Source organism: Sapajus apella, unplaced genomic scaffold (assembly GCF_009761245.1).
Source record: "Sapajus apella isolate SASKATOON/1434 unplaced genomic scaffold, GSC_monkey_1.0 scaffold25, whole genome shotgun sequence".
Taxonomy (NCBI): Eukaryota; Metazoa; Chordata; class Mammalia; order Primates; family Cebidae; genus Sapajus; species Sapajus apella.
Window position 1 is genome coordinate 15,342,460 of NW_022436965.1, and position 22,534 is coordinate 15,364,993.

General features: G+C 41.1%; 1 pseudogene; it reads right to left on the reverse strand.

Moving 5' to 3' along the window:
- Positions 1 to 19,899: 19,899 nt before the first annotated feature.
- LOC116559983 lies at positions 19,900 to 20,826 on the reverse strand (annotated as a pseudogene).
- Between the last annotated feature and the right edge of the window lie 1,708 nt (positions 20,827 to 22,534).

Consider the following 22,534-nt stretch of genomic DNA (forward strand, 5'->3'; position numbering starts at 1 on the left):
AAAATACAAAAAAGTAGCTGGGCATGGTGGCGCGTGCCTGTAGTCCCAGCTACTTTTTTGTATTTTTAGTAGAGACGGGGTTTCACCATGTTGACCAGGATGGTCTCGATCTCTTGACCTCGTGATCCACCCGCCTCGGCCTCCCAAAGTGCTGGGATTACAGGCTTGAGCCACTGCGCCCGGCCAGAAACTCTTATTACTTACAGGATTAAGCTTCTAAAATTCTCTGTAACTGCCCCATCATGCCCCTTCCTATGCACCTCTATAACCAAATTATTCCTCTGCTATTTACAAATACAAACCATCAGTTTTTTTCCTTATTTATTTACTTATTTTTGAGATGGAGTCTCACTATGTCGCCCAGGCTGGAGTGCAGTGGTGCGATCTCAGCTCACTGCAACCTCCAACTCCCGGGTTCAAATGATTCTCCTGCCTCAGCCTCCCAAGTAGCTGGATTACAGGTGCCCACTACCACACTGGCTAATTTTTATATTTTCAGTAGAGACGGGTTTTCACCATGTTGCCCAAGCTGGTCTCAAACTCCTGACCTCAGGTGATCGACCCACCTCAGCCTCCCAAAGTGCTGAGATTACAGGCATGAGCCACCGCATCCCACCCAAACCATCAGTTTTAACCAACTCAGCCTCCTCCCAGTCCCTGGTAAACATGATGCTCCATGATGTCTCTGGACACTGGGGATGCAGCCCCCACTTCTTGAAGTCCATCTCATCTCCACCTCCAAGAGATCTTCTCAGATTTCCTTACTGTAATCACCTGAATCGATGTGAAATGTTTACTTTTTTAACAGCTGGCTTTAGAGAGACAACTAAAGTCAGCTGTTAAAAAGCCAGCTTTTTTTCCTAGAGAGACAACTCTCTTTGTTCAGGAAAATACGTAGGATCCTAAGGACAAGTTTGCAAAGAAAAAACAAATAAGCAAAAAGGCAAAACTGCTCTGCATGAAATAAATAGGAACTGGCAGTGGGAAAACAGAAAAGATTGTAAGATTATAAAGGTTACAATTATAAAGGTTAAGGCCTGGGAGGAGTGGGGCAGGTGATATAGGAAAATCACTCTAAGAACAAGAATGTCTACTCAATGTTACACTCTTTGCTTTTCTTTCTTTCTTTTTTTTTTTTTTTTTTTTGAGACAGAGTCTCACTCTGTGGCTAGGCTGGAGTGCAGTGGCGCAATCTTGACTCACTGCAACTTCCACCTCCCAGGTTCAAGTGATACTCCCACCTCAGCCTCCCAAGTAGCCAGGACCACAGGTGCACGCCACCACAACTGACTAAGTTTTGTATTTTTAGTAGAGATGGATTTTCACCATGTTGGCCAGGCTGGTCTCAAACTCCTGGCCTCAAGTGATCCACCCACCTTGGCCTCCCCAAGTGCTGGGATTACAGGCATGAGTCACCACCCCTGACCTGTTTGCTTTGTTTTCCGTAAATCCCTCTTCCTGGTCCCAAACCTTAAGTCCTCCATCCACACAAATACTTGTTTCAACTTATGTGATGGGGAAAGAAAACCCAAACAGGAGCTACATTGTACGTCTTGGTCAGCACTGCACAAGGAATTGTCTGTAAGATGTGAGGCATAGTGCTACAGACTTCAAAAGAAGCAGGAATTCAGGTCCAGGCATGACCCCTAGGACATAAGCCCTTCACCCTGCCCAGGACAGAATCCAGAGGAGTTGGTGATGGATGTGGAAATGGGGAGAGCTTGAATTTCCCACCAGTTGTAGGATGGAGGTTGGAGCCAATTTTATTTAGCTCCCTAAGAAAGCTGATCTTGGCTGACACCTGAGCTATAGGATTTCCTCTCAGAATTCTTCATTTAGAGGTTTTCAGTAGTAACTAGCTGTTAGTTGTGTCCACGCAGAGGCTCCTTATATTCGGTATGAGCTCATGGAGAATTCGGACTGTTTTCTTGTATTGCCTTTACTACCTATGGTATTGTGAAGTACGTAATAAGCTACCTGAAATTCCATCATGACAGATTTATGCCTCAAGATGCCCAAGAACAAGGCAAATTCCCCAAACAGATGAGGCCTACACCGTGGTACAGGCCCTGTTTTGCCTGCCTCCCTGACAGCCTTGCCCTTCTTTCCCAAGAACCCCAATTTTATTTTGCTATCTCCTCACTGCCTCCTGATCTTGTTTGAGTTTAGGGGAGGGCTCTGACTGATCTAAGTCAACCATGGTAATTTCATCACCCTTGCCAGTGACTCATTTAGACAAGGACATGCAGTGAATTTGGGGGTCAGTGAGACCTGAAAAAGAGGATATTGATGGAGATTCAAGGAATAGTTGCTTCCCTGAAAAAAAAAAAGGTGGGGGGGGGCCTGGTTTGGTGGCTCACACCTATTATCCCAGCACTTTGGGAGTCCAAGGCAGGCAGATCTCTTGAGCCCAGGATTTTGAGTCCAGCCTGGACGACATGATGAGACCCCCTCATCTCAAAAACACAATAATGAAAAAAAAGAAACACACAAAACACATATGCAAACATTAGCTGGGCATAGTGGTGTGAGCCTGTAGTCCCAGCTACTCTCGAGGCTGAAGCAGGAGGCTCACCTGAGCTCAGAAAGTCAAGGCTGCAGTGAGCTGTGATCATGCCACTGGACTCCAGCCTGGGCAACACAGTGAGACCCTATCTCAAAAAAAAAAAAAAAAAAAAACTCGAAAGATTTGGATATTGTCACATTTACACAGAACACCTAGAACTGTGACAGACACCTTATATCCAACCATAGGGGTGCTAGCCAAAGACAAAACACACCAAGGATGTTGGAACGGAAAATGGAAGAAACCTGGTTTTTTATGATGTTGCTAACCTGCTGAATTAACCACCTCTCAAGTTTTCCCACTTCAAAACTCTCTGGAATCAGGTGGTGTTTCTTAGATGCTAGCATTCTAAGAGATTCAACTTTTTTTTTCTTTAGAAACGTGTAAAGAAAAATGATACAGGAGACTATACTCAAACTAGGGGAATAGTTTAATGTGAAACTAATTTCAATGCATTTTGTCCAAATAGTATATCCCATTCCAGAACAACCCAGAAAAAAGTCACCGATTCAAATGATGGTTCAACCAACATGTTATTATATCTTCTTTTATTTGAGAAAAAATGTAGGAGAAAGCATCCAACTTCAGTCATCTGTGGTCATCTCTAATTGTATTCATCCTAAGAAATCACCAAAAACCCAATAGGCCAATGCGCTGGCTCTAAGGGGGCCTGAATCAGTTGTCTAGTTTGGAGACCTAGTGCTGGTCTCAGCTGGTTTTGATCTGTTAGAGCTGGCTGGAAGCTATGTCTTCATATCTTTAATTAGGATTCTGCTGAATCTAAAAGAACTGAAACCAAAGCTGAACAGACCTCTAGGGTCAAGATCTTGTTCTGGCTCTCTCTCTCTCTTTCTGTGTGTGTGTGTGTGTGTGTGTGTGTGTGTGTGTGTGTGCACATGCACACGCACCTTAAATTATATTTATTCTGTACCCATAGATCATTTTCTTCTTATTCATCCCTTGAAATAGATTCTTAATCCAAGTCTCCAATAGTGCTTACAGAGATGCACCACCTTTGACTTTAGATGTATGTGCCTGTAAAATCAGAGAAAAGAATGTGGGATTCTGCAAAGAAGGTTTATTACTCCCTTCAAGGCAATGAAAGACCTTGATTCTTTTCCCATCAATATTTTCTTCTCTTGGGTCATATTTTTTGATATCCACCTCGGTAGAAGTCAATATCTTCTCATTAACCTCTTTTGGCAATAGCAGTTGCTATAAGCCAATGACCTGGTGTGTGAAATCAGAAAGTTGCATTTGCAGTTAGGGGCCCAGAACCTAGGGGCTGACAGTTCGGTCCTTAGGAGTCTCTTCATAGGTTACCCATAGGTTGCTATTTTGTAAATATCATTTTCATTATAAAAGTAATTTTATAATGAAATTTTATAATGAATTTATAATTTTTAATAATGTATTACCCATAGATTGCTATTTTGTAAATATCATTATTTTCATCATAAAAGTAACTTATTATTGTAGACCAACTAGAAAATGTATAAAAATATAAGAAATAAAATCAACATTTTCTGTAATTTTCACAATCAGAAATAACTAGTAATTTTTTCTATTACTGTGTTCATATATGGAGAGACATATATATCTGTGTACATACATAAAAACAAGATTAAACAATTAACATTATACAGGGAATTTTTTTCTGCTTTTTGCTTATTTTTTTTGAGATGGAGTTTCGCTCATATGGCCCAGGCTGGAGTGCAATGGCACGATCTCGGCTCACCACAACCTCTCCTCCCTGGTTCAAGTGATTATCCTGCCTCAGCCTCTGGAGTAGCTGGGATTAAGGCATGTGCCACCACACCCAGCTAATTTTGTATTTTTAGTAGAGATGGGGTTTCTCCATGTTTTCAGACTGGTCTCGAACTCCCAACCTCAGGTAATCTGCCCTCCTTGGCCTCCCACAGTGCTGGGATTATAGGCATGAGCTACCCTGCCCGGCCGCTTTTTGCTCTTTATATAGTAACTTTTTTCTCCATTTTCTTACATTTATTTTAAAGGATATGCTTTGTAATTTTGCACAGCATCCTAGTATGTACATCAAATACGTGGGGGAAGGGATTGGTTGCAAAGGGACACAAAGAAATTTAGGGGGGTGCTGGAAATGTTGTATATCTTGATTGTAGTGGTTGTCATAGGACTTTATACTTTACCAATGAACTATACATTTTAAAAGCATAAATTTTAATATATATAAATTATATCTCAATAAACCTGATTTAAGAAGAAAAAAATAAGACTTGCTGAAGGATCACCACATAAGCTGACTCAATGTTGCCCAGGTCTTGGTCTACCCTGTAATTCTCTCTGTCTTGGCAGCACACGGTAATCACTTGGGAAGTTTTAATTTTAAAAGTTGCAGTGTTGGGTTGGGGAAGAGAACCAGAGACTCTGTTTTAACTGGCCATGGGTCGAACCCAAGAACTGTGTTTTCTAAACACTCCCCTGGTGGTTCTAAAATGCTCAAGTGCATAGCCAGAGTTGAGAACTACTGATCTACACTATAAGTCATTTAGATCAGGGAGACAGGAGGAGAAAAAAATGGAGTAAGTAAATTTCACAACCATAAAATCATTTTATATAATAAATTTCACAAACTAAACATTTATTAGTACACCGATTTTCTTTGTCTTATGTCCCCCAAAGTCCTGAGATAGTCATATTTTTTTGTATTTAATTCACATACCATAAAATGTATCCTTGTAATATGTATGATTGAATGGTTCTTTGTATATTCAAAAGGTTGAACAGCCATCATCATTATATAATTTGAGAACATTTTTTTTTTTTTTTTGAGATGGAGTCTCGCTCTGTTGCCCAGGCTGGAGTGCAGTGGTGCGATCTCAGCTCACCACAGCCTCCACCTCCCAGGTTGGAGCATTTTCCTGCCTCAGCCTCACGAGTAGCTGGGATTACAGGGTTTGCGCCACTACACCCAGCTAATTTTTGTATTTTTAGTAAAGATGGTGTTTCACCATGTTAGCCAGGATGGTCTCGATCTCCTAACCTCATGATCCGCCCTCCTCGGCCTCCCAAAGTGCTGGGATTACAGGCATGAGCCACCACGCTCAGCCAAGAACATTTTTATCAACTCAGAAAGAAACTCCACACCTGCTAGCACTCACTTCCCACTTCCCCTCCCCTAGTCCATGATAACCACTCATCTACTTTCTATCTCTATGAATTTGCCTGTTCTGGACATTTCATATAAATTGAATCATGTATTATTGGCCTTTTGCGTCTGGCTTCTCTCACTGAGCATAATGTTTTCAAGATTTACCCATGTAGCATTTATAAGAATGTCATTCCTTTTCATAGCTGAATAATCTTTTATCATATGGATATACCACATTTTGCTTATCTATTCATCAGTTGATAAAGATTTGGGTTGTTTCCACTTTTTGCCTTTGTGAATAATGCTGCTAAGAACATTTATGTCCAGGTTTTTATGTGGATGAATGCTTTTATTTGTCATGGATATTTAACTAGGAACGGAGTTAATTTCTGGGGCATATGGTGACTCCATATTTAATTGTTTGAGGAACTACTAAATGGTTTTCCAAAGTGGCTGTACCATATTATATTCCCACCAGCAATGTATAAAAATTCCAATTTTTCTGTGTACCCACCAACACTTTGTATTATTTGTCTTTTTTACAGTAGGTCTGAAATGCTATCTTATGGTTTTTATTTTCCTTTCTCTAATGATTAATGATGTTGAACATCTTTTCATGTGATTATTGAACATTTCTATATCTTCTTTGGACAATCCTTTGCCCATTGTTTCATTTGGTTTTTTGGGTTTTTTATTTTGTTGTTGTTGAGTTGTAAGAGTTCTTTACATATTCAGGATACTAAACCTTTCATAGATAGATGGTTTGCAAACATTTTCTCCCATTCTTGGATTGTGCTTTCACTTTCTTGATAATGTCTTTTGAAGCACAACAATTTTTAATTTAATAAGGTGCAATATTTTTTCTTTTGTTGCTCGTGCTTTAGGTGTCATATATAAGAAACCATTGACTAATCCAGGGTTATGAGATTTACAAGCTTGTTACAGTTTTAACTTTAACACTTAAGCCAGTGATCCACTTTGAGTTAATTTTTGCATATGATATGAGGCAAGAGTCCAACTCCACCCTTTTGCATGTGCATATCCAATTGTCCCAGGAGCATTTTGGGGAAGGACTCTTCTTTCCACATTAAATTGTCCTGGCATTCTTTCCTGCTGAAAATCATAGTCATGTGCATTTTTTTAAAAGTATTTAATTTATACTCCCACCAACAGTGTAAAAGCATTCCTATTTCTCCACATCCTCTCCAGCATCTTCTGTTTCCTGACTTTTTAATGATCGCCATTCTAACTGGTGTGAAATGGTATCTCACTGTGGTTTTGAGTTGCATTTATCTAATGACCAGTGATGATGAGCTTTTTTTTTCATATGTTTGTTGGCCACATAAATGTCTTCTTTTGAGAAGTGTCTGTTTGTATCTTTTGCCCACTTTTTGATGGGGTTGTTTGTTTTTTTCTTGTAAATTTGTTTAAGTTCCTTGTAGATTCTGAATATTAGCCCTTTGTCAGATTGCAAAAATCTTCTCCCATTCTGTAGGTTGCCTCTTCACTCTGATGATAGTTTCCTTTACTGTGCAGAAGCTCTTTAGCTTAATTAGAGCCCATTTGTCAATTTTAGCTTGTGTTGCCATTCCTTTTGGTGTTTTAGTCATGAAGTCTTTGCCCATGCCTATATCCTGAATGATATTGCCTATGTTTTCTTCTAGGTTTTTTATGGTTTTAGGTCTTAAGTTTAAGTCTTTAATCCATCTTGAGTTAATTTTTGTAAGGTGTAAAGAAGTTGTCCAGTTTCAGTTTTCTGCATATGGCTAGCCTGTTTTCCCAACACTATTTATTAAATAGAGAATCCTTTCCTCATTGCTTGTTTTGTTTGTTTGTTTTGAGATGGAGTTTCGCTCTTGTTGCCCAAGCTGGAGTGCAATGGTGCGATCTCGGCTCACTGCAACCTCTGGCACCCGGGTTTAAGCAATTTTCCTGCCTCAGCCTCCTGAGTAGATGGGATTACAGGTACATGCCACCATGCCTGGCTAATTTTTCGTATTTTTAGTAGAGATGGGGTTTCACCATGTTGGTCAGGCTGGTCTCGAACTCCTGACCTCAGTTGATCTGCCCACCTCAGCCTCCCAAAGAGTTGGGATCACAGGCATGAGCCACTGTGCCCAGACTCTCCATTGCTTGTTTTTGTGACGTTTGTCAAAGATCAGATGGTTGTAGATGTGTGGTGTTATTTCTGAGGCCTCTGCTCTGCTGCATTGGTCCGTGTATCTGTTTTGGTACCAGTACAATGCTGTTTTGGTTATTGTGGCCTTGTAGTGTAGTTTGAAGTCAGGTAGCATAATGCCTCCAGCTTTGTTCTTTTTGCTAAGACAGTGTGGTGATTTCTCAAGGATCTAGAGCCAGAAATATCATTTGACCTAGTATATACCCAAAGGATTATAAATCATTCTACTATAAAGACACATGCACACATATGGTTATTGCACCACTATTCATAATAGCAAAGACTTGGAACCAACCCAAATACACATCAGTGATAGACTGGACAAAGAAAATGTGGCACATATACACCGTGGAATACTATGTAGCCATAAAAAGCAATGAGTTCATGTCCTTTGCATGGACATGGATGAAGCTGGAAACCGTCATTCTCAGCAAACTAACACAGGAACAGAAAACCAAACATTGCATGTTCTCACTCATAAGTGGAAGTTGAACAATGAGAACATATGGACACAGGGAGGGGAACATCACACACCAGGGCCTATTAGGGGTTCAGGGGCAAGGGGAGGGACAGCATTAGGAGAAATACCTAATGTAGGTGACGAGTTGATGGATGCAACAAACCACCATGGCACAGGTATACCTACCTAACAAACCTGCACATTCTGAACATGTATCCCAGAACTTAAAGTATAATAAAAAAATAAAAATAAAAAATAAAAGTATTTACCTCTGCTCACCTGGAAGAAATATTTATGTAGTCTGTCTGTTGATTAGGAACACTAAGTCTAATTATTTACACCTATATACCAGTGGACCTGGTGCCTACTAGCTGTGGCTTCTAAGTGCCAAGTTCCCATAGCTCCTTAATACATACTTTTTAAATAAATTGATCTTGAGGTCAATCAATTTTGTAAACATAGCATAATTTATTTCTGATCAAGTTGATTAGTCTGATTCAAGTGGATCTCTATAATCAGCCAAAAGGACCAAACCAGCTTGTCAAATTGACAGCCTTAGAGTGAAATAATGGAAGAATTCTTGGGAGGACAGTTGCCTACCAAGCAGGACCACAATTTTGTCTGGCTGTTCACACCTCTTCCATGTGACTCGTATTAAATCCTGATCAATTCTAAGCCAGTCATAGTAATGCTAGTCTCCCCGACATTGTTTGATTTAGAAAAGAATGTTTGACCTAATTCTGTCAAATGAGGCTTCTGGACCAGTTCTCCAGTATAGGAGGAGTTGGTCTTTCTCCTTCCAGTGATGGTTGCCATCCTTGCCTGGAATGTGGCAGCCATTTTACAACTATGAGGGGGCTAAACGGGACAAATGATGACAGAGAAGAAATATGGGAGGAATCTGGGTCCTCAATGATATACTTGAACCTCTAAGTTAATCACTCTTGGTGCTTTCTTACCTTGGGATTTGTCATTATCTGAGAATATGTATTTCTTCATCATTTAAGCATATTAGGGCAGGGTGCTATCTTAATTGTACTCAAATAATTCTAATCAATATAGAACTCCTAACTTTTCACAGAAAATGCCCTTCATACTGCAAAACTTCCAAAGGGCTATAAAACTGGACACAGTGACTTGGAAATTTGAAATTCTCCAGGAGTAGAGTCTCCAAGCTTAGCCCCCAATGAAGCTTCCCTGAGATCTGCAAACAGTCCTGCCCTCTAGGCTGAGGAGGATGGGAGTAGTATCATACATAGGCTGAATTTTTTGCACTAAGAAGGAGCCGAGAGAGGCCATAGATATGGGGGTCTCCTCCCTAACAGTGGCCATCCTCCCTGTGGCTGAGACCTCCAGCTGAGGTGTTCACCATTCTGCAAAGAAGGAAACTCCAGTAGTATGTTGAAGCCAGCATGTATGGCTTTCCAAAGATGATTATCCTCCCTGATGTCACATTGGTAGCTTAAAAATAAGCCATTGTGGGAGTATTTATACCATGGAAATCAGCAAATGGATTTTCCTCCTAGAAAGCCAGCTGTTAAATGTTACCAGCACACCACTGGAAATTCCCTCTACGTCGCCTCTGGGGATCAGAGGTTTCCTTTTACAACCAAGGAATCATAACATCTCCCAAATTTCATCGGTATAAATCAAAAAGATGAAAGACCACATTGTCCCTCCCTGAAGGTGACTAACTGCTTTAAAATGATGGGAAAATCCATTTACTTTACTTTCATACTGAGTGGTAGTGGTAGTCTCCTGTCTCAAATTTTCCTCCTAAGGTCATCTACAGGGAGGGATTGGGGTCTTTCATATTTTTTATTTACACCCATGAAACAAAACACAAGTTTGATTCCCCCTAATAGCCTAACTGCCAATGTTTGGGCTTTATTCTTTAGTTTTCTTAATTGTTGTTTTCTCAGAGGATAGTATTACAGCAAGTCTGCTGTGTGGGTGACTGTTTCATTCCATGCAAGGGCAAAGCCACAGGTAATGACAAGGTCTTCTTGAGGAAGTGCTGAGGTCACCCACTTAAGGCCATCTGTGATCCCTGAGAAATGATTGTATAGGCAGCTTAGAGTGATTGGGGAACAGGGTTCCCACAGGCACCTCTGCAGACCACCATCCCTCTGCCCCTGCCCTTCCATCTCCCTCAAGCTCCATTCTCCTGTGGCTATCCCCTGCTTGACCTCACAGCCTCTTCTGCCCACACTCTTGCCAAGTACAGGTCTGGAAAATGTTGAAAAGGGGGCAAAATTCATTGTCAACACAGTGTTATCACCACAGGAGCCTAAAGCTCAAGGCAGACTTTTTTAAAAATTATGGAATATTTCAGGCAAACAAAAGATACATAGCCAAGTGTTATAAACCCTCTTGTATCTTGTAAGCTGGGTAGGGGCCCAGCTTAGGAAAGAAAACACATTATAAACACTTTCTGTATATGCATCTCTGATACTTCCCTCTCTCAAAGAAAGAAACACTCTCCTGAAATTGGGTTTATCATTCCAGTAAATATCTTTTATATTTTTACTACATATGTCTGTATGCAAGTTTAAACAGCATATAGAATTGGTCTGAGTGCTTTTAAGCATTATGTAAATAGTATCGTCTTATGTCTCTTGATGCAACCTATTTTATTTCTGTCGATATTATGGAGTTTTTTGTCTTGGTTTGGCTTGGTTTTTGGTTTTGTGGTTTTGTTATTTGGTTGGTTGGTTGGTTGGTTTGAGACAAAGTCTTACTTTGTTGCCCAGGCTGAAGTTCAGTGTTGTGATCACGGCTACTGAATCCTCAACCTACCTATCCTAAGTGATTCTCTCACCTCAGCCTCCTGACAGAACAAGACTCTGTCTCAAAAAAAAAAAAAAAAAAAAAAAATCAAACCTTTAGCCAGATTAAGAAAAAGAGAGAAGATCCAAACAAACAAATAAAATCAGAAATGAAAAAGGAGGCATTACCACTGATACCCCAGAAATTCAAAGGATTATTACTGGCTACTATGAACAACTGTATGCCAATAAATTGGAAAATCTAGAAGAAATGCTAGATACATACAACCTCCCCAGATTAAACCATGAAGAAATCCAAAATCTAAATATACCAATAACAAGCAACAAGATCAAAACCATAATTTAAAAGTCTCCCAGTAAAGAAAAGCCCAGGACTTGATGGCTTCACTGTTCAATTCTATCAAACATTTAAAAAAGAAATGATAACAATCCTATTCAAACTATTCCAAAAATAGAGAAGGGAACACTTACAAACTCATTCTGAGGTTAGTATTATACCAAAACCAAACAAAGACACATGAGAAAAAGGAAACTACATGCCAATATTTGATTAATATTGCTGCAATAATGCTCAACAAAATACTACCATACCAAATTCCACAGTACATTAAAAAGATCATTCTCATTCATCACAACCAAGTGGGATTTATACCTGGATGCAAGGATGGTTCAAAATATACAAATCAATCAATGTGATACATCATATCAACAAAATGAAGGACAAAAATGATATGATCATTTTAATTGATGCTGAAAAAAGCATTTGATAAAATTCAATATCCCTTCATGATAAAAACCCTCAAAAAACTAGATATAGAAGGAACATATCTCAACATAATAAAAGCCATGTATGACAGATCCACAGTATCATACTGAATGGGGAAAAATCAAAAATCTTTCCTGTAAGATCTGGAGAATGACATGGATGTCCACTATTATCACTGTTATTTAACATAGCACTGGAAGTCCTAGCTAGAGTAATCAGACAAGAGAAAGAAATAAGAGGCATCCAAATTGGAAAGGAAGAAGTCAAATTATCTTTGCTTGCAGATGATCTTACATTTGGAAAAACTGAAGACTTCACCAAAAAACTATTAGAACTGATAAATTCAGTAAAGCCGCAGGACAGAAAATCAATATAAAAAATTAGTAGCATTTGTATATGCCACCAGTGAACAATCTGAAAAATAAATTTAAAAAGTAGTCCCACCTAATAATAGCTACAAACAAAATCAATTAACCAAAGAAGTGAAAAATCTCTATAATAAAAACTATAAAATGTTGATGAAAGAAATTGAAGAGGACATCAAAAAAGTGAGAGATATTCCATGTTCATGAATGGAAAGAATCAACATCGTTAAAATGTCCATACTACCCAAAGCAATCTACATATTCAATACAATCCCTATCAAAATACCAAAGACATCTTCACAGAAATAGAAAAAAACTATCATAAAATTTATAAGCAACCACAAAAGATCCAGAATAGTCAAACCATCCAAAATAAAGGGAACAAATCCGGAGGAATCACATTACCTGACTAAAAATTATACTACAAAGCTAAAGTAACAAAAACAGCATGGTACTGGCATAAAAGCAGACACATAGACAGAATAGAGAACCCAGAAACAAATTGACACACCCACAGTGAACTCGTTTTTTTACAGAGATGCCAAGAACATCCTGGGGAAACGACAGCCTCCTCGATAAATGGTACCGGGAAAACTGGATATCCATATGCAGAAGAATGAAACTAGACCCCTTATCACTTGCCATACACACACATCAAATCAAAACAGTTTAAGGACATAAATCTAAGATCTCAAACTATGAAACTACTACAAGAAAACTTTGGGGAAAATGTCTAGGACATTGGTCAGGGAAAAGACTTCTTGAGTAATATTGTACAAGCAGAGACAATCAAAGCAAACATGGACAAATGGGATCACATCAAGTTAAAAAGCTTCTATTCACCAAAGGAAGCAATCAATAAAGTAAAGAGACAACCCAAAGAATGGGAGAAAACATTTGCAAATGACCCATCTGACAAGGAGTTAATACCTGGAATATATAAGGAGCTCAGACAACTCTGTAGGAAAAGATCTAATAATCCAATTTTTAAAAGGGCAAAAGAGCTGAATAGACATTTCTCAGAAGAAGACATACAAACTGGAAACAGGCATATGAAAAGGTGCTCAGCATCACTGATCATCAAAGAAATGTGAATCAAAACTATGATGAGATATTATCTCACCCCAGTGAAAATGGCTTATATCCAAAAGACAGGCAATAACAAATGCTGACAAGGATGTGAAGAGAAGAGAACCCTCATACGTGGTTGGTGGGAATGTAAATTAGTGCAATCACTATAGATAACAGTTAGGAATTTTCTCAAAAAACTAAAGATAGAGCTACCGTATGATCCAGCAATCCCACTGGACCATATACCCTAAAGAAAGGAAGTCAGTGTTTCGAAAAGACATCTGCATTCCTATGTTTGCTATAGCACTGTTGAAAATACCTAAGATTTGGAAGCAACCTCAGTGTCCAGCAACAGAATGAATAAAGAAAATGTGGTACATACACACAATGGAGTACTTCAGCCATAAAAAAAGAATGAGATTCTGTGATTTGCAACAATGTGGATAGAACTGGAAGTTATTATATTAAGTGAAATAAACCAGGCACAGAAAGACAGACATTGCATGTTCTTACTTATTTGTGGGATCTAACAATCAAAACAAACTCATGGAGCTATAGAGAAGATGGATGGTAACCAGAGGCTGGGGAGAGTAGAGGAGGATGGGCAGAGGTGGGGATGATTAATGGGTACAAAAAGGTTAGAGAGAATGACTAAAGTCGAGTGCGGTGGCTCACGCCTATAATTCCAGCACTTTGGGAGGTTGAGGTCTTGAACTCCTGGCCTCAAGGAGTTGGTCTTGAACTCCTGAGCCTCCCAGCCCTGCAGGGGGACTAAAAAACAATGTGGGACAAGGGTCTAGAATCTGAGATTTGGAAGGAAAGTAGAGAATGACCTTTTAAGAATATATTTCTCATCAAAAAATATGTCATCTAAACTAAATCACCACTGACTTGGATAAGCTGAAGAGTAAGACCTTGAATTTCAAGAGCTGTCATTATTTTTGTTTGGTTCTTCTAATCAGACCATTGGCAATGACAGAGGACAAAAAAATGTCCCCCAGGAATCCTGCTGGCCTAGCCAAGTCCAGAACCAGCCGTGGCTCATCCAATAGACTACACCATGAGCGTCTGTCACAGAGCTTTGGCGCCACATGGACCATGGAGCTTTTCGTTTATTTTCCAGAAGAAGCCATCAGACGAGGGCAGAAGATCTGTCCACCTTTCCATTACAATGTTCCAGAAGAAGAAGATGGCCTGAGGCAAGGGGAAAGCAGACATCATGACTCTCTTAAACTTTGGCAGCCTTACCTTCCACCGTGCCACTGTGGTTTTGGGAGAGGTTTAAAGCTAAGCTTCAAAAACAATTACAAATGAGGATCTGGCTAAACATAACCACAGAGGGAGACAGATGAGGCAGATCTGTGCAGAAGACATTGGGATACATGGCAAGTATGTGAACACGCATGTGGGGGAAGGCACCTTGGCCGATGTCTTGGTGGATAGCGTGTATTAGGGAGTCTGCATGTCACCAGAGTATGTGCCTCTGTTTGGACTGGAAAAGCAAATAGCAATTCAGACTGACAGAAAGATGGTTGGTAACTGGCACAGTGTTTATGAACATCTGCATGAAACTGTGCTTGGCATAAACACTTTGCAGACACACCATGTGTGGTTGCTTTCAAGCAGTCCTAAACTTCCAACCACTGACAGAAGACAGAAGCTGCAGGGACTCAACTGAGGGGTGAGCTGGATCCATCTGCTGCCCTAGAAATGGCTAGTCTGAGAACTCTGTGCTTGAGAACCTGACTGGGGAGACAAAAAAGAAAGAGCAAGGTAAACACAGCTGACCAGAAAGTTCTTTGATCAAAGCTTTGGCCAAACTTCCCCCTAACCTCTGGTTTCACTCCGTGCTGTTCCTCTTCCCAGTGGAAGGCGAGTGAATGGGCAGAGAACTCCTTTAAAGAGAGAGACCACCTCCAGGGATGCAAAAGCCAGAGCCCGCACAGCCTTGATGTCCTGAAGCTCAAAAGGCTGTGGGTGAGCTGAGCCCTCTACACTTCCTTCCCAGTGGGAGAAGACAGGCGCCTTCTTTCTCTTGGTTTGGTGGTGAGGCCCAGTGTCTCCGGTAGGACCAAAGGCAAAGAAAGAAGGTCACAGTCACAAGTGAAGAGGAACGAAGAAGGGGTCAAGGATAACAATTAGTCCTAAAAGTAAGGTAGGTCTAAGGCTAAAGGTATGGCACCAAAGCCAATGGAAGAAGAGGAAGATCCATTGTCTCTTTTGGTGGTGAGACAAAGAGACAACCTTTACTAGCTCTGCCCAGTCATGTCCTGTCCAGCAAACTACTGCTGGGTGCTACAAAAGCCAGGAAGACATGATTCCTAAGCTCGTGGAGCTCACTGCTTTCTAGGCAGCAGGCGATTACAAAGCCTATTAATATATGAGTGCTGGAGGTGAGTGCAGGATGCTAGGAGCAAACAGAGGAGCAATCCTAACCTTGCCTGGAGCTCCGAGGAAAGCCTCCTGGAGAAGATAGGTATAGGTTCTTAGAGGGCAGGAACAGTAGTGTGTACATGCATGTACATGCATGTACATGTGTGTGATATGTGCCTCTCCACATCCCTGCACGGTATTTTGCATACGGCAGATACTTAATAAAGGCAAATCCTAATTCTTGAGTGAGTCCAATAATTCATTACCTTTTCTACTTCTATGTCTATGAACACTCGGCTGCTTTTTTCCTACATCTTATTCCTCTTCATTTTCTTTGATGGAAATATCTAAAGAGCTTCATTTGGGGGTAAAGTCCAGCAATCTAGACGTCAATAAGTTATAGAAATGGCCATTTTATGACATGGGACAGTATGAGAGGAAAGGATACTTGTTGCCCCCAGTTAGAAGGGGAAATCACCATCGTTATGATCATCATGGAGCATTTGTTAAATACTCACTTTGTGCCAGTTGCTGTTCTAAGTGCTTTAAGTATGAATTGTGCTAAATCCTTTAATCCCCTCAACAGCCCAGTGAGGTGGGGAGTATTGCACGTTTAGACTCTGACACACAGAGGGGTCGTGTAACTTGCTCAAGGTCCCAGGCCAAGCAGATGGTGGAGCCGACACAGCCTGGCTCCAGAGCCTGAAACTCATACCCACCCTCAGAACTGAAAACTTGAAAATTCAAGCATCTGGAATTTACAACCTAATGTATAGACCAGAGATCACTCATTATTTAAAAATCTTTTGAAGCTACATAATCTCCACTGGTTCATTTCTCTCTAACCCCATCTGTTTCACTGTAGGGACTGACAAGTCCTAAATTCAAAGAACTGTATAGATGGTCACTTTTGCCCAGGCTTTTATTCCAGTGAGAATAGATGTACACCAAAAAAAAAAAAAAAAAAAAAAAAAAACAAGATACCGTTAGAACCATGGAACTCATTATTCTCTCCATCGGATAGCAGGGACAAGTCAAGGTCCTACTGCATTCTGGCAAGAGGAGGCCAGGAAGCCCTGGGCACCAGGACAAAAGACCATAATAGCAGGACAGGATTTCTTGATTCCAGGCAAGTGTCTGTGCTTTGGTTTCACCATCTGAAAAATGGAGCTGATGATCTTTCAGCCTCATTAGTGCACTGCGAGATTAACGAACCCATGTCTATATCTGAGAGATCTGTATGTTCTCAGAGGAAATGAAGACAACCAAGACGTATTAACCCAAAAAACATCATTAACAATGACTAGTGTCGATCTGCTTTGATTCTTTCTAACTATTCAAATCAACATGAGCCAGGCACGGTGGCTTACAGCACTTTGGGAAGCTGGGCAACATGAATCAAAACTCAATCTATTACTATAGAGGGGTAAAGAATAACCAAGTGAGGCAAAGGGGAGAAAGAGGAGACTCTGAAAAGCTACTATGGTAGGACATCCACATACCCAAATGTATTCAGCAGGGAAGTATCCACATGTGGGTCTGTTCCCTCATCTTTATTAAATTAGCTTTTCCTATGGGTCACCATTTCCCTTCAACACTGAAGTTCTTCTTCTCTTCCAGAAACAGGTCCTGTGGTTACCTAAAGCATGTGGCTGAGGTTTTGTACAGAATCCCAGCTCAAACCCTAGTGGGAGTCACAGCCTGATGTCAAACCCCAAGGACAGATTTCAGACATATGAGTCTAATTTCTACTTTGCTGATTACCATAATCTGTAAGATTATACCAAATATAACATAAATCCTATTCAGTCTTTCCACAAATATTTATTGAGTGTGCATATCATGTGCTGGGGACAGTTCTATGAACTGGGGATACAGACATAGACTCTGCATCATCATCCTTGCCTCATGGAGTTTATATTTCTAGAGGGAGAGACAGATTAGCACTTTCTGTAATAGAAGGTAATACAGTTTGGAGGTGTCCCCACCCAAATCTCACCTTGAATTGTAGTTCCCATAATTCCCAGGTGTCATGAGAATGACCTTGTGGGAGGTAATTGAATCATGGAGGTGATCACCCTCATGCTGTTTTTGTGATAATGAGTGAGTTCTCATGAGATTTGGTGGTTTTATAAGGGTTTTTTCCCCTTTTGTTTGGCACTTCTCCTTCTTGCCATCATGTGAAGAAGGATGTGTTTGCTTCCCCTTCCACCATGATTGTAAGTTTCTTGAGGCCTCCCCAGCCCTGCAGTACTGTGAGTCAATTAAAACTCTTTCCTTTATAATTCCCCAATCTTGGACAGTCCTTTATAGCTGCATGAGAATGGACTAATACAGAAGGAAGTCAATATTAATAAAATATTGATCTGAGGTTCTATGAGAGGAGCAAATGCATTCATGATAGTTTGTCTTCTTCATGTATCATTTAAGAAATAAATACTAAATTTCTCAGTGCTGTACTGGATTCTAATGAACATTAAGAAGACATGACCCTGCAGTTTGTGTCGTATGGAAATTGAGTTAGGTAGTTACCATGATATTTTTTTCTCTCTCCTCTCTTCCTCATGTGGAACAGAGACACCATGGATATCAGTTCACTGTGAATTATATCCAAGGGAGAGAAAACAAAACCCCAAATGAAACACTGAAAGCAGACATCCAGCAAGTAGAACTCAATCCTGTTACTCAATTATTTGATCTAAAGGGGTTTACCGAATGCCAGATGCTTACTATGTGCCCAAGGTTTGTGCTGTGTGCTGTGAGAAACCCCAGAAAGTGTTATGACATCAAGTCCACCCTCAGAGACAAGTCAGGAAACAATTAGTGAATAACACAGAAAAATTATCTTAGCTCTTTATGACAGCACAGAGCAAAGGATACAAAAATGCATCTGGAGATATAGTTTTCATTTCCTTTTCTAAAGTAAATCAGGACAAACTGTTAATTCACCTGGTCTGACTGATAAATGATACTCCCAGCAGGAAAGCAGGCACATCCAGGGACATTTTTCTTACTCAAACGGAACTTAGCCTGGAGGCGAGGGATGGGTAGAACTTAAGGATCTCTGGGTTTTCTAGATCAGGCCCTGGGAGAAAGCTGTGGAGAGGGTCTTTCTGGCAAATGTGGAGTATAAAGGGAGCACGCTGTCCCTGACCCCTTTCCAGGCGCCAGCATGCACTACAGACATAACGACATGGTATATCCTTCTACTGCTCTAGGGCTGCCAGGGGACCTGCAGACTCACCTGTACTGTGTATCTTCCGCAGAAAAGAGACATCAGCTTTGTGCTGGTATCATCAGGACATGCCCTGTGGCTTTGCAGAAGTTTTCTACCCTTGAATGTTATTAACTTATGGCTCTTTGATATTTTTGTCCCCATAGCTATTAAAAAGGCAATGCATTTAAATTAAATTGCTATTAAGAACTTTTTGCCTTTTCATCAGATGGGGTTGGAATTTAGAAAGATCAGGAAGAGGAAAAAGAAAAGAGAAATGATGTGAAAGAAAAGGCTGCTTTCCTAACAACACTTTATTTCCCCCAAATGAAAATTTGTTAAGGATATGGCAAAAGAAAATGGGTGTGACCTCGTCCCTGAAACCACATGAAACATTGTGTTTCAGCCTGGGCCACAGGCAGCTGGAGGAGAGTGCCTTGAAGGGCACTGAGTCAGATTCGAAAGCTCAGAGTAAGTGTAGGCTTTCCTTGGGGAAGGGAGGAGAGAGGCACCCACACAACAGGAGAGGCAGAAGTGAGCAGAAGAATCAGCTGGACACTCAAAAAAGACCATTGTCTTGAGCACCAAGGCAGCAGGAAAAGAGAGCGCTGCTGGGGCTCTCCTGGAACTTGGCTGATGCAAGAAGTCTGGAATCCACAAAGGCCAGGTAGCTCCGGAGGTCCTCATCTACTCAGGTAGCAGGCAAGGGCTCTCCTGGGCCTTCCAGAGGACTGCAGAGTGACCACATCTGCTTGGCTTTCAGCCAGCTGTTGAAGATGTTTGTGAACATCACCTTACCGACATCATCCAAGGTTTGCTGGGTGTTGACCCTGGGCAGGGCAGCATGCTTGGTGCTAGAAACACAGAGACTGGGCCTCACCTCTGGCCTCTAGACTTTCTTACTAAAGGGACAAGACGTGCTTTACAACTGCGTTTTATTTTTTTTAATTTATTTATTTTTAGTTGCTGTCTATAGTTTATGTCTTTATCTGAAAAATCCTCATAGAAAATTGTTTGGTTCAGCTCTCAGCAGCCCGCTCCTGAGCTCTGAGGAAGCTTGCCTTCTGAGCTACCCGATCTTTGTTCTGAGCTAGGGACATTTTGGGGTGGTTCCACCTCTTCTTCTTAACTTCTTTCTTGGGCTTCTTTTCATAGACTGGATTCTCTTGTATAGCAGGATGAGCTTTCCTATACATCTCCTCCATCATGTCTGGAGTTACGCTGTTCTTTTTGTATTGAGAGAACTGTTTCTTGTAAGCATCTTCATCTTCTTCCATTAAGTAGCACATGTAATCTGCAACATTCTGGCCCGTGATGTGTTTCTGGTCTACTTCTGCATTAAATTCCTTGCTTTCAGAATCCTAACCAGGGAATTGCTTGGTACTGTGAGGGATAGACAAACCTCCATCCACAGCTCCTTTCAGGGCACCAAAAACTTTATTGCCAGTGGTAGTTCTGGAAAGGCCTGCATCCAAATAGCAGGTAAAGGCACCTGGCTGACCATCAATGCGTTCCACATTGTATTCATCACCAGTCACCTCCACTTGGCCTTCATTGATCTTGTCCACGACAAACCTACTGAGAAGCCTGCAGCCAGCAGCAGGCCAGTACAATACCCTGCAGCAGAACTTGTCAGGCCAACCTGCACACTGTTTTTTGGCAGTTCATGTGCATACGCTGCGCAGACTATCATATCCCCTCTATACAGGCATAAGCAATCTGACAAATTACGTCTCTGTTTGTTACATGAACTGTCATCCTGTATTTGGATGTGTTGTATTTATTTTTATCCTGTATCACCAAGCATTTCTAAGCATAGTAATCAGTTTTACCCTCTCGTCATCTTCTAAATTTCACTTAAAGTAGGCCTTGTACTTAACAACTTTAGCAAACCCCATCCCGCGGAACAGAGACCCACGTTTGCCGCTCAACAGGGACCTCAGGCCCAGCAGCGCTAGTTGGGGGGAAAGGCTATTTATTTATTTTTTTGAGACAGTCTTACTCTGTCACCCAGGCTGGAGTGCAGTGGTACTATCTCAGCTCACAGCAATCTCCACCTCCCAGGTTCAAGCGATTCTCCTGCCTCAACCTCTCAAGTAGCTAGGACTACAGGCGCCTGCCACCATACATGGCTAATTTTGTGTGTGTGTGTGCTTTTATTAAAGATGGGCTTTCACCATGTTGGTCAGGCTGGTCTTGAACTCCTGACCTCAAGTGACCCATTCACCTCAGCCTCCCAAAGGGCTGGGATCACAGGTATCAGTCACTGCGCCTGGCTACGCCTATGTTTTAGAGAGGCTCATGAAAGTCCTTCATGCCCCCTGTTGTCCTCTTGAGGATAATTTTTTTCCTTTCCTCTGGAAGAGACAAAAAGGTATCCCCATCATCACTGTAGGTGTGGTCTTTGCCACGCCCGAGAAAAGTGAGAACAAAATGCATTTTCTTCTACAATCCTAGAGCAGCAGATTGTATCCAGAGAGGCTGGACTTGAGTGGCAAGTCCATGAGCAAAGAAGAGAGAATTTCATGCCAGTCCAGTCGTTTCCCATTCAGTTTGGCAATGTCTGATTAGGACACAGTAAAAGGTAAGAAGTTGGCTCATTCATTCTAACTTATGAGCACCTACTACATACCAGACACTCTGCTAGAAACTTACATATAAGTTGAAAACCACACATTTCCTTAAGGAACTTTCACATGGGTTGAGGAAATTAATACAAATATAATACTAAAAGAATTATATATGAATAGATCAGTCCTTCCTTTCCCTGACTTTGACTTCCCTCTGATTCTGTAGAAAATTCTAATAAATATGTGCTTACCTTTGTACATCTCTTCAGAAATGCAGAATAACTAAATCTTGTGCACACAAATTATAAGTCATTCTCAGAGGGGTAAATTAGGAAAAGAGGAACAGGGAATTGAGAATAGGAAAAGGAGGTAAAAGACGGGGTGTAAAAAGTAGACGTGCTTGCATTCAAGTCTTGACAAAGTTAAAGTAGATGAGTGGGGTGGGGTGAATGACAGCCACTCCAAAGTCATGTCACTCACAGCCTCAGAATGTGACCTTATTTGAAAATCAGGTCTTTAAAACATAATTAGGGTAAAGATTGAGATACGATCACACCGGATGGGGCCTAAATGAGAAGTTTCTAATCAGAGACAGAAAAGAACGCGGAACCACGCACAGGAAAGCAGGCTGGGCAAGGACAGAAACACAGATTGAATGCTGATGCCGCGAGCAAAGGCGCACCGGGAGTCACCAGAGGTTGGAGGAGGAAGAGGCAAGGCAGTGTTCTCCCCTAGAGCCTCTGGAGGGAGCGAACCCTGCTGATAGCTTGGCTTTGGACTTCTGGCCTCCAGAAATGTGAGAGGATACGTTTCATGGCAGTTTGTTGTAGCTGCAGGAAACACAAGGAGGAAGGGTAACCAGGTCCTTAGCACTGGGAACTGGCTGAGATGGGAAAGAGGGCATGACAGGTGTGTTTCTGCACACAGATGCCAGGGCCATGCCTGAGGCGATAAACCCTGGGAGCGGGGTAGAAGGGCTGAAAATTACCCACTGAGCTGGGCCTCATCGGTTAAATAAGATTATCCTAAATCTTTCTATCTCAAGCATCAA